Consider the following 12,488-nt stretch of genomic DNA (forward strand, 5'->3'; position numbering starts at 1 on the left):
CATCATCCCAGAGGAAATTGCTTGTCAGCGCAGGATCTTTGCTGCTGTGTGGCCCCTGTGACAGGATGTATAAACCCCACACTGATAGGGACAGGGCTGGGGATCCTCTCTGTACTAAGGTAGCCCTGCCCTCTGGCCTGAGAGTCACGCATGGTAGGGAGGAGAGCTTTAAAAGGAGGATGTTGCAGTTTTCAAGGGTTAAGCTCTGAGAAGGGAATGGTTCCTGAAGCAGCAGGAGGAACTCCCCATGCCAGAGACTTCTCAGTTCTGTGAGGAGTCCAGCAAACCCAAGGGGTAAGTCTGGTAGGGAGAGACTGGCTTGGCTACCTGGCTGTAAGGACTCCAGTAAAGGTGATCCCAGGCACCCCTGAAGTAAGGGTGTTCACCTGAGAGGGGCATGTTTTGTGTTGAGTCTGGACTCCCACCTGTAAATAAAGTAAGTAGGCCTGCAAGGGTGGGCCCACTGCAAAGATCAAGAGCAGTTACACTTAAAATCCTGCAGCGGCGTTGCTATAGCACGTAAGTGAGGACACTTGGACGGGAGAGCTTCTCCCATTAGCATAGCTGTCTACATGGGGGTTTGGGTTGGTATGACTACGTTGATCAGGAGTGTGGATTTTTCACACCCTGAGTGACATAATTATACTGATGTAGGTCTGTAGTGTAGACCTACCAAAGAGGCTGGGGCCTGGACTGGGGGACCTGCTGGTGCTAACTGAGTGTGGCAAGGGGCCTCAAGTCAGCTAGGGAGGCACCTCAGAGAGCCTCCTTTTACACCCACATTGAAAGCATTGCATTTCATAATGATCGTAAGGACTGATTAAATTGCCTGAGGTAAGACAGCTCAGCTAGTTAGAGTAGCTCCATGTGGCCGCAGCAGTGAAGCAGGCAAATTTGCTGCTGTTCTATTCTGAAGACTTCTGTAGAAACCTTCTTTAGATCTAATTTTGATTCTTGAGATTAATGTGTTTTGAGTTTCTAGCTCTTCAATAATGTAGCTGTAGAAATACACTTACAGTAAAAATTTCTAGATATTTTCCCATCTTGCAATATTAAAATATTCCTTAAGTAAGGCATTTGTATTATTGCAAAATGACTGACCTAGAGGTCAACCTAGAGCTTGCTCTAAACTTTCTAGATGAAAGGTAATTAACGTGAGTTTCTTCTTGGCAGCTTTTTCAAATGCATTTGATTTTAAGTCTTTTTTTCAAAATGCTTCTTTTGTTCATTATCCCCCAATCTGACTTCCTTAGCTGGTCAGAACAGAGAAGTGCTATCTGATTATCTCACCACAAATTGGTTTTTAAAGCTGATAAATGGACAATCTCAGATACTGGTTGCCTACTATTTCATAACCCACTCTCATTACTATAATATCAACAGTGATACCCCTATTGCCATGCTGGACAGCTATGATGAAGCAAAGCATTGTTATTTAAAGCTAACAATTGCAGAATGCAGAATTGTTTGGAGTTTTGGAATAGTGTCATTTTGAGTATTATTATCTATTAGTAACAATGACAGTGCAATTCAAGCAGTTAATGAAGAGATGAGCATAAGCCTGAGTCTGAATTCCAGCCTTTGGGCCATTTTCATAAAAAACCCAACAACCTACACATGATGTATGCAGGATACTTGAGTGCTTTACTTCAGAAACAGTGCAGATCTACACATGACATTCCTAATAGATCTTAAAAACAAACAAACAGGAAGATTTTGACAGGAATGTTTCTCACAGGCTTATTGGTTGCATAACTCAGAAAGAGCTTTGTCTGATATGCGTATCTCTTTAAAATACACTACAAGAAAACCTTCACCATGTAGAGGATTATTCACACTATACCAATTTCACTATAATGCTTCCACACTTATCTGGTCCTTCATATTAAAAAAAAAAGAAGCATCAAGTCTACACCGTCCGTCCCCCCGCCCCGTATCAGCTGTAGGAGACAGGGCAAGCGAGACCTGGGTAACTTTGCTCTCTGCACTGGTGGTGATCAGTTGTGACACAGGTGTCATTTATGTCACTGGAGGGAAGATGCCAATTGCACAGCTCTTACAAAACTCTATTCTTGTCAGTTCATGGACCCTCTGAGGATACACAATCCCATTTGTTGCCTTAACAGGGAAAAATTCTGCAGTAATGGTTGGGCACAAGTAGGTTGGGGGTACAATGGACGAAATGAAAATCCAGGAAAGAGAGGTTGCAGACAGGGGCTGGGTGAAGTAAGCAACAGATAATATCTGGTTTCTTAGGAACTGGACAGATCAACCATACTGCTTAGCTAAAAAGGAAAACTTTGTCAGAGTGTCCTGGGATCTAATGAAGGACGCATTCTGCAGTGCCCTGCTGAGTTACCATGGCATTTTTTAATCACCTTTCATTGGAAGCATGTCTTTCTGTTTTCTGTGCTCCATCAATAACACTTGTGTTTTTATGGAAGATAACTGGGACTGGATGTGAAGACTAGAGCTAGGGGTTATCACTGGCAAGCCCAGATGCTTCTTTCCATAGAAACTCTGGGAAGATCAATTCAGAAGTGAAAGCACAGTTGGAATAAGCTGTAAAGGGAATGGAGATTCCATTCAGTGACCCAAGGGACTCTGAAATATGCCACTGTGGGCAGAGGGGAGAGTTCAATGATCTGAAGGACTCCAGGAGTTTCACTTCACAATTTGTCTCCTGCTTGGTGAAGTACAAGAATGGGAACAATTAAACCACTCAATCACCCAGGAAAATGCAGAAAAGCTCTAGTAAAACTTCAAGAACTTGATGTACCCACAGAGCTATTAAATGATGGAAAGGCCCAAAAGATGATGTTTACAGTGTAAACTTGCTGTTATCATGCACTTGTGTCCTTCAAGCTCTTAATCATGCTTTTAGGAGGCAGTGGTACATATGAACAGCAAAATATACGGTATGAACAGTGTCAGGCTATTTAATGTAGTTATAATATATTCCTTGTTTGAACTTCAGAAAGTCTGTGTAATATTAAAGAATATTTTTCGAATGACAAATATGGTGTTGTACACCATAAGACTCACCGGATGTATTGATCCATCTGACTATTACAATATGTTGCATTAACATATCATCCTTAAAAGTACAATTTATGGATGGTAAAGTGATATAGTTAGTCACTTATTAATCAGAAGACCTTTGTAGAATTTTATTCTTGCAGTATGCACATTCTCTTGTTTGAAAAAAGTACAAAAAAGAAAGGAAAATGAAAGAATAGAAGCAAGAAATCTACATGCATAGAAAATATATTTGGCTGGGTGACTGTAAGAGTCAATTAACAATTGTAATTAACTTGGGAAAACAACCAACCAACCTCATGCTTCACCTGGTTGAAAAGGCTCTCTTAACAAATTCTCTACTTCAGTTAATGACTGTGTTGCCATAGGGGCTCTGACTAGTTCAACAATCTGCTCCCAGCCGTGGCAATCCTCCTGGGGAATCCTTGGGTCAGGGCCTCCTCATTCTTCCTCTCTAGCATTCCATCTGAGCATATCCACCAGACTGATTCTATATCTTTGTGTCCCCATGGCAGCATGTGCCATTTACCAAACAAATTAAGTAAACAAGTGTGTAGCTTCTGTTGTATTTCCCAAATCCCTCCTTTCCTCTCCATCCCTATAACTACAGCTTTGTTCCATGACATGAACTGCTATGTGCTCCTCCACTCAAACAGACTATCCAGTCTCTCCAGACTATCCAATATGCTGCTGTTAAAGTTAAGTTACCTGCTGCTCTGACCATGTTACCCTCTTCTTAAAATCCTGGACTGACTTCTGAACTCCTTCCCTATCATGTTCAAAGCCCTACATACCTCCTGCATTTCTTCAACTAGTCTCTCATCTCATTATTTCCCCAATCACAACCTTATAGTCACAGCCAATTTATCTCTCATAGCCTTTGCCCCTTCTTCCAGAGGCAACTCCAAGCTTCCCATGCTACCCTTTACACTTGGACGATGCTCCCATATCGTGTATTGGTCTTCGTGTGAAGCAGGAAAAGCACATTTTAATAATGAATTTGAAAATTAAAAACTTGACAGCGTACATGTTTTGTGACAATATAAAGAATCACAGAATCTCTTTCTAACGTTCTACCTTCATTAGAATAATGGAACAGTTATCTGCAAAGTCCATCTCTCTCTTTTTCATTACAGAATTTTTGCTTAGGAGCTTCCCCAACCCTATTCTGCCTGGCTTCATGCTTCAGATTTAAAGAAGGAATAGCAATATTCTCAGAAGAACCAACAAAATGCAAATAGAACACTGAAAACACCTCATGATTTTGCACTGAGGCAAGCTATCATGTGATTGGCTTAACATGCACCCCCACTTTTGGGTGAGTCAAGGCCTTGAACTCTTCCAGACTCCAGTCCTCAGCATCCAGCAGTCAAAAGGCAAAGGTCCAGCCACGGGAGATTCAGCTCTCTGGCTAAGTCCCACAGGAGTCTACCCTTTCTAGGGTTATTGTCATTGAAAATATGAACCACCACCCTCAGCCCATTGTGGACCTCTCTTCCTTTTAGGGACTCTCAGCAGGCCCCATCACAGTTAAACATCCACTGGAGAGTTACTGGTAAGAGTTCTGGACTATCAGTTAAGTCCCCTTTCCCTCAAGGTATTCAGACAAGCAATGGTCACATGAATAGCCCCTATTTCCAGCTTCTGGACTAGAGAGTGGCTGAAGTTTGGAGGTCTTTCCTCCTCACAAGGCTGCTGCCAGCTGACCTAAGCCCCTCTTTTTTTAAGTCCCTTCTTCCAGTCCTCACATTGTTTTCAGGTAGGGTGACCAGATGAAACGGACAAAATATCGAGACACATGGGGGAAGCAACAAAAAAAAAACACACCGGAGCAGCCAAAGCCGCAATATCGGGACAAATGGCGTCCAGACCGTGCATCGGTTGGGACACGGGACAAAGAACTAAAAATCAGGATAGTCCCAATTTTATCGGGATGTCTGGTCACCCTAACCCCAAGGAAGTTCTACATATAGAGGATGTGGCCGCCATATTATTTTCTACATAGTGAATGCGGTGATTTTCCCCATGCTCATATGTGAATGTAATGCATGAATGACTGCTCACCATATATAATTTCCTCACTAAATGTGTTCTGATGATCTACAGAAAAGTAATACATTATGTTACCCATGTCAAGATTCTCCTCTCCTCTCTACCCACCCTCATAAAACTTAACTAGAGTTTCAATCAGAAATCATAAACTCTGACTGTAATACCTTATGTTTAATTTAAAAAAAAGTTTTCATTGTTTGTGTGTATAAAAAGATCTTCTGTACTTTCTACAGTATGCATCCGATGAAGTGAGCTGTAGCTCACGAAAGCTTATGCTCAGATAAATTGGTTAGTCTCTAAGGTGCCACAAGTACTCCTTTTCTTTTTGCGAATACAGACTAACACGGCTGTTACTCTGAAAAAAAAGTTTGCAGACACTGTGTGAGACAATAGCAAGATGTTCAGATTTACTGGAGAACAGCTGTAGTGTAGAAAACTTGTAATAATTAAAATAGTAAGTATCTTCCCTAAGGCCCTATGATGGGGTTCACTCACTGTTAAGTAGCCTTCTGCTGGTTGCTATGGGGATTATCTCCTTCCAGCTCTGATACCCCATCTGCTGCTCATTCTCAGCACCCTGCATAGAGAGGCTGTGGGGTGTATCTCTTTGTAGGGTAGTCAAGTCCTATTGGACAACTGTCCCAGGCAGTCTTCTACTCCACTGCCCAGTCTTTGCCACTTCCTCAGGGGCTGGTAGGGGAACCTGGGCCTTCCCACTCCTCCAGATTCCAGTCCAGGGACCCTTTGACTAGCAACTGTGGCTGATTTCTCCCAGCCCCTGTTGCAATTTCACAGGACTCCTTCCTAGGTCTTCTAGTCCACCCCCAGCTCTCTGGGCTTACTAGCCCAAAGTCCCTCCTTCCAGACAGGGAGTGCAGACTATCTAAATCTGTAGCCCCAAACACAGCTCCTTTTTCTCAAGGAGTTACTAATAATTTTACTTATTATTGACTATGCCTTTCCACCCTTGTGCACCTTGGGATGGATACATTGTGTTTGCAAATGCCTGACAAATGAATTGCAGGGACACAAGACCAGGTGGGAGCAGCGGGGACAATACTGTCATATAGGGTTACCATACTGTCACCAAAGCAAGACAGTTGGGGCAATGATGTGGTAGCAATAATAAATCACAGTCCATGTCTGGTGTAGCCTCCTAGATGCTACACAGATAGCTCAGACACACAATGAGATAAAATTACTACAACAGCACAGATACCCTTTCAACTTAAAAAAAGGGCTTGTCTACACAGTGGGGCCATCCACACTATGGGGGTGTGATTTCTAAAGCTCACAAGTGGGTTGCGCGTTAGTTGGCCCATATAGACCGGCTAGTCTGCACTCTGTTAATGCACACTAGGGAACCTTTAATATGTACCAGCAGGGTCTACGCGGACCAAGTAATGCACAACATGCGAGTGCACTTTACGAATCACAACCCCATAGTGTGCATTACACCTCTGTGTAGATAAGTCCTAAAACTGTTAAAATTTTACAATGAAGAGACCTGGAAAAAGAGTGTGTCTAATAAAGGGGAAAGAGAGGCCTTTCATAACATTCGTTAAAGTACCAGGTTTGCATTGCAGTTTCTCATTGCTGTCCCAGCCCCCACAAATTACGGCCTCTGCTCCTACTCTAGTCCAGGCCTGCTTTTATTTGTTCTTCAGTCACACAACGGATTCTGGGAGACACCTGGGCAGCTGGTAAGAAAGGGTGATATGCCATACTCACCATAAGATGGTGGTGAAACCAAGGTGGTATATTTATTTTTGGATGCTGATCAGCTGAAATCTTCCTTTTATGAGAACTCATTTAACAATCTTTTCTAGGACAAAGAACTTATGAACACAAATTGCTCATCACTGATAACTACCATAAAGTGTAGGCTGTAGCCAAAAAGTTACACTTTTATAGAATGTTTGCAGCGTTAGTCCCAGGTTATGAGAGAGACAAGGTAGGTGTGGTAATAACTTTTATTGGACCAAGTTCTGTTGTTGGAAGGGACAAGTTTTTGAGCTTCACAGAGCTCTTCCTCAAGCTTGTCCCTTCAAACAACCAAAATTGGTCCAGTAAAAGGTATTACTTTGTCTACCTAGTTTCCCTCACTTTTATAGAAAACATTTTTCTCCTCTGACTCATTCCTCTTATGTGGTTATCAATCGTACTTCAACTAGAGAAGATATCCCAATTTATCTAGGCAACACAGCCAGGATTCATACTGTGAATTTGTTTTTTTAATTGCCAACTCATCATGTCCCTCTTTCCCCCACAACAAAATATTATTTTACCAAATAAAATGGATGTGTCAACTGGAATACAATAAATAAAAGGTGCATGCTAATTTATTTACACAATGTATTAACTTTTGATAAACATGTGAGTGAAAATGCATAATCTACAGACACAAATCCACAACAGAATACAGTAGCACCAATTAATCAATCTTTTTTCAAAAAGAAAACACTCCATGAAGCTAATCTGCAAGGCACAGGAATCTAGAACAGTAATAATTAAAAGTAAATGGAGGGAAACCACACACACAGAACAGAAGAGGAAGATCTGTTCAGAATGTTACTTTGAAACCTCAACTTCTAATATATCTCGAGCAGTATTAAACACCACCACTCTTTATATCACTGCCTCTTAGGGTTTAATACAATCTTGAGTACAGCTTCAGGACAAAGCCCGTTAGGCTTTGATTTCTCACTGTATGCCTTAGGACTTCAAATAGTAAAGCACTTGCAAGAAAAAACAAACTAAGCAATAATATACTGTGGAACTTAGGCTCTGATCCTGCAAGCTGTTCCACATGGTTAAATCCCTGTCCCTGCCTTTGCCCCGCTAACATATCTGATAAAAGTAAATAGGCATGTATGTCATGTGTGTGTATATATGTATATATATATATATGACTTATGACTTGATATATATGCCTATAGAGGATCAGATGTTCCTGGAACCCAATAGAATAGAAACTCTTTCTGTGAGAGCAATTAGTGATGGACAAGGTTCCCTGTTGCTTATTTGAAGGATGCAGCCATGGCTGAGTAGTAAAGAACCTCAAGCATCTATGTCACTATTATACACCCAAAAGTCACAACCACACCCCAAATGCTCAGCTGACCTCCTTTTGGGGCTGTGGAGGGCAGCTTGAACCCCTGGCCCTCCAGAGGGCTCAGGGGAACCTGGGGTTGTAATATTACTCAGCTGCTGCATAAAGGCACAAGGCAAGGGACAAGCAGAACCTGTGCCTTGTATTTCTCCCACCTCCAGACAATCTGCAGAAGATGGGGAACAATTTTGCCTTTAATTTAATTATTAATTTTAATGAACTTGGAGTCACTTTGTGTGAGCATGTACCATCAGAGAAAAGAAAGGGGAAATATTACAAAAGTTAAGAACACTTACCAGTTGAGATTTGCAATGTCCAGCTACAACATGGCTACTTAGGATCAGAGCTCCTTGGCTCTGCCAAACTCAAAAGGACAGCCTCAGAAAGGCCTGCAAAGAAATAGTTCCCATAAGAGGGCAACTCTGCACAGAAGAGACTTAGATCCCCATCCCGTCAACACTTACACACATGCTTAATTTCACAGCTGAGTAGGCCCAGTGAAGTTTCTTTTTTCACTCTTTGGACCCCTTTATAAGACCCCTTTTCTTATGGATTACTTTCCCAACGCACTCCATCTACACTATGGTCCGCATTGCACCACAGTTTTAGAAACACTGTCCTGTGAACTTAAACTTTGTAATAAAGATGCAGCAGGCAGAAGAGCTGAAAGGGTGAGAGACTGAACTTTAGTTCCTGGGTTCAATCACCATCCCAGGATCAGGATTAAAAAGGTTAATACTAGAGCTGGGTGAAAATTTGTGACTTGTCATTTAAAAAATGAAGACCAAAAGTTTTCAGTCAAAATTTTCTATGAAAACTTAACGTTTTCCATGGAAAGCAGCCACTTTTTGTGGAAGTTTTCCATCAAAAAGCTATTTCAGTTGAAAATTTTCAACCAATCTTTCAGATGATAGAGGTCAATAGTACTCACTGAATTCCAATAGTTACTGTTAGACATTTATATAGTGTTCCACATCCAAAGGAATCCCAAAGTGCAACACAAACTTTACTAGCAACAATTGTATATAGGACTTGGTTTTTCTACTACCTACCTATGTGGGGCTCTGCAACAACCATTTCACAATACAAAGCAACAGCAGGTCATAGTTTGGGAAATGAAGAAAACTGCCCTAAATCCATCTGAAACTGTAGCAGGATGTGTAGTTAGGCAGAATGCAGTTATACAAGTTGATATATGGCCAAATCATTAGGACTAATACTCTTCCTTCTGAATATTGCCATGAGATATTTAACGGCCAGATTTTCAGAACCGCATGCATACAGCTGTGTGCACATTTGCCATGATTGCACATACTATTTTGGCAATGCCTGCACAAAGAAGCAGTTATTAGCAACTAGTTACTATTATTATCTCAATTTTACATCTAAACAACCATGGTAATTGTGTGTCCAAATGTCCATGTGTTTTTGCAGGCACGGAGCTGAAAAATCTATCTTTTATGGACCACAAATGGTCAGGAGTCAGAACCAAACTCCAGCAGCACATTCTCCCTAAACACTATAGCCAGGCACCAGTTCAGTTCTGCCTCAGAGAAGAGAGTGCCCCCGTCTGAATTACAAGCAGCATTTACTATAGTATGCGGGATTTCCCTAGCTGTTGCCCATCCAAGCTCTGGCACAGCATCCCCTGCTTAATTTATGAGAGCTGATGAGATCACAGCTTGAGATTGTATGGCTACAGGCTATAATCCAAGAAGCTCCTGCCTTTATATTTACTCTCAGTGTTTCTTTGGTCTAAGAAGGAAGAAAATAAACAGGTGGTGAATGTCCCAAGAGCGAGTATAAGGAACAATTCACTTGTGACAACTCTTCACTTGCTCCTGGAAATGGAGTTGTTTTATGAGTGTTATATTTCTCTAAGGAGCTTTTCTGCTTCATTTCTTGAACCATTTTAGGGTGTTCAGTGAAGAATGGATAAAATCTAGAACTGCATTTTGAACAGTTTTCCTCTTTTCCTGTTGTTTCAGTTACAGTAACAGCTCTTTGAAGCATTTTGTTTACTATTTTGTGGTGGGATAACAGTTTTCTCTGGCCGCCTTTTGTTGAGAACATTACTTGCCTCTGGCTTCTCCACAGAGGTTAAGGAGGAGAAAATTAACCTTGCTTTCTACTTCAGAGGCAACGGTACTTGACTGCAAGCTGCTGTGAGGTAGACTGCAGGGTCAATATTTCAATGTGTTTAAACATGCAGAAGCTGCAATTGAAAAGTTTGGTAATTATGAAAGGGAGCGTGTTTGTTAGTTTGTTCTGTCCCAAAGGAATTCCTTGGTGAAATGGAAGGTGGGGAGCTGTAGTTTTAGTAACAATATTTGGAATAGCTTTTGATTATTTTTTAAAAGCAAATTTTCATCCCACAACAGTAACTAAAGTGACTGGGTATAAATGACAGATACAGCATCGCGGGAACTCCAAAGAAATAATATTCTTGATATGCTAAAAGGAATCTTCCCAGGGGACAAAGGAAATGAATCCCTGGGACATTAGAGTGATGATAGTTTGGGCTGTAGCAGATTCAGTCAGAGAAATCTACTTTATTTCCCCCCAATGATGCTTCTTTCATGGTTTTAACGTCCTCATTGTTAAACAGTGGGTGCTGCTGAATGGAGAGCTGAGGAATGTAACTATGATATTAATTACCTGATGATGAAAAGCATGGATTACTTCTCAAAGCATATGATACATAAGATATTACATTGTCTAAATATACTGCTAAGATCCACTATATTCAAATAGCCATTAAAACAGAACCCTCTCTCAGAAATCCATGCGTACAACACACTTAGCAGATAAATGAGATGAATGCCATTAGCATTCCCAGTTGTTACTCATTCCTACAGAAATGCCTCTTAATGGAAGGCATGAGCATAAAGAACACAATCATATCAAGTACAGAGGAAAATGCAATTACAGAAATTATTATATTAGCCTTAGAGTGCACTCTCTTGTACCATAACCCTTTCTTTTGCAATAAAGTGATCATGGATGTCCTAATATGTAAGAGAACATAGTAAGCGTCCAATTCAATGCTCCTTGTATGAGACGATTGCTCAAGGACTTCAGTGGAAGATTTTACTATGCAAAGACTTCTGGGGTGAGGGATCTCACGCTACACAAGAGGCAGCGTTTTATCCTGGGAACCTCTAGAGAATGTTTTTATACGATGTTTTGTTTCAACCCCTTCCACGCTGCTTAAAAATTGGCTTATCAGTCTTAACGACCTCTGGGACATATTGCTTCGTGTCTTGTGTCAGCATTCCTTATAACTGTTTATTTTATTTCAATGAATGTAGTGCTTGTGAAAGGTGACAGATGGATAGCACTGGAAACCAAGCGTAGGATTTTCAAAGCTACCTGGAGGATTTGGTTCCATTCATTTAATGGGAATTGGGCACCCATATCCATTAGGCAGCCTCAGTTTAAAGTTCTCTGACCATGGAACAGACACACTATAGAAAGCAACAAGGCAAGCTCCCCCCATGCTTCAGCTAATGTGCTTCACCCCACAACTTTGTGCCAGTTCAATCCTTAATCTCTCTGCTGAGACTATCAACAGTGTGGCCTAGTAGATGAAGCCCTGGACTGGAAGTCTATTCTTGGCTTTTCTACTATCGTGCTGGCTGATGATGGGCATGTCTTTGTGCCTCAATTTCCCCCTCTGTAAAATGGGAATAATGATATTTATCTTATTTCTAAAGCACTTTGAGCTCTACTTATGAAAAGGGCTATGTAGGAACTAGGTATTGAGTGCCAACTAGATTCAGTGGTGCTAGTGACATATACCCAGAGTGAACTTGCACTACCAGCTCATTTTGCAAACAGCAGGTCACCAATCAGCTTTAGAAACCAAAAGATCTTACAGCTGGTTTTTGAGTTCTTGTAGAGTTTCATGACATACAAAGGCAACTATATAGTATTATACATTTTATTTGTTTAAGCCAAGATATTTTTGCTCAACCTCACTGATGGCGTACTAGTAGGAGTCGATGTTTATCATTATTGCTATTGCATCTTGGTATATCACTAGGGAAAATATTATCTAGTGCTTAGAGTAGGCTACTGGGAGTATAAGAAATTGTTGGATTCTTTCCCAGGCTCTTCCAGATATCCTTTTTATTAACTCCAGACACTATACACACAAAAAATATCAGCTAAATAAATACACAGTCCTTGGAGTATCTTACCTGAACTACACACTCACAATACAACATGGCTAAAATAAACACAGATTTAAATCTAACCTGGAAATCACCAAGGCTCATATATA

The sequence above is a fragment of the Chelonia mydas genome, chromosome 9 (genome assembly GCF_015237465.2).
Source record: "Chelonia mydas isolate rCheMyd1 chromosome 9, rCheMyd1.pri.v2, whole genome shotgun sequence".
Lineage (NCBI taxonomy): Eukaryota > Metazoa > Chordata > Testudines > Cheloniidae > Chelonia > Chelonia mydas.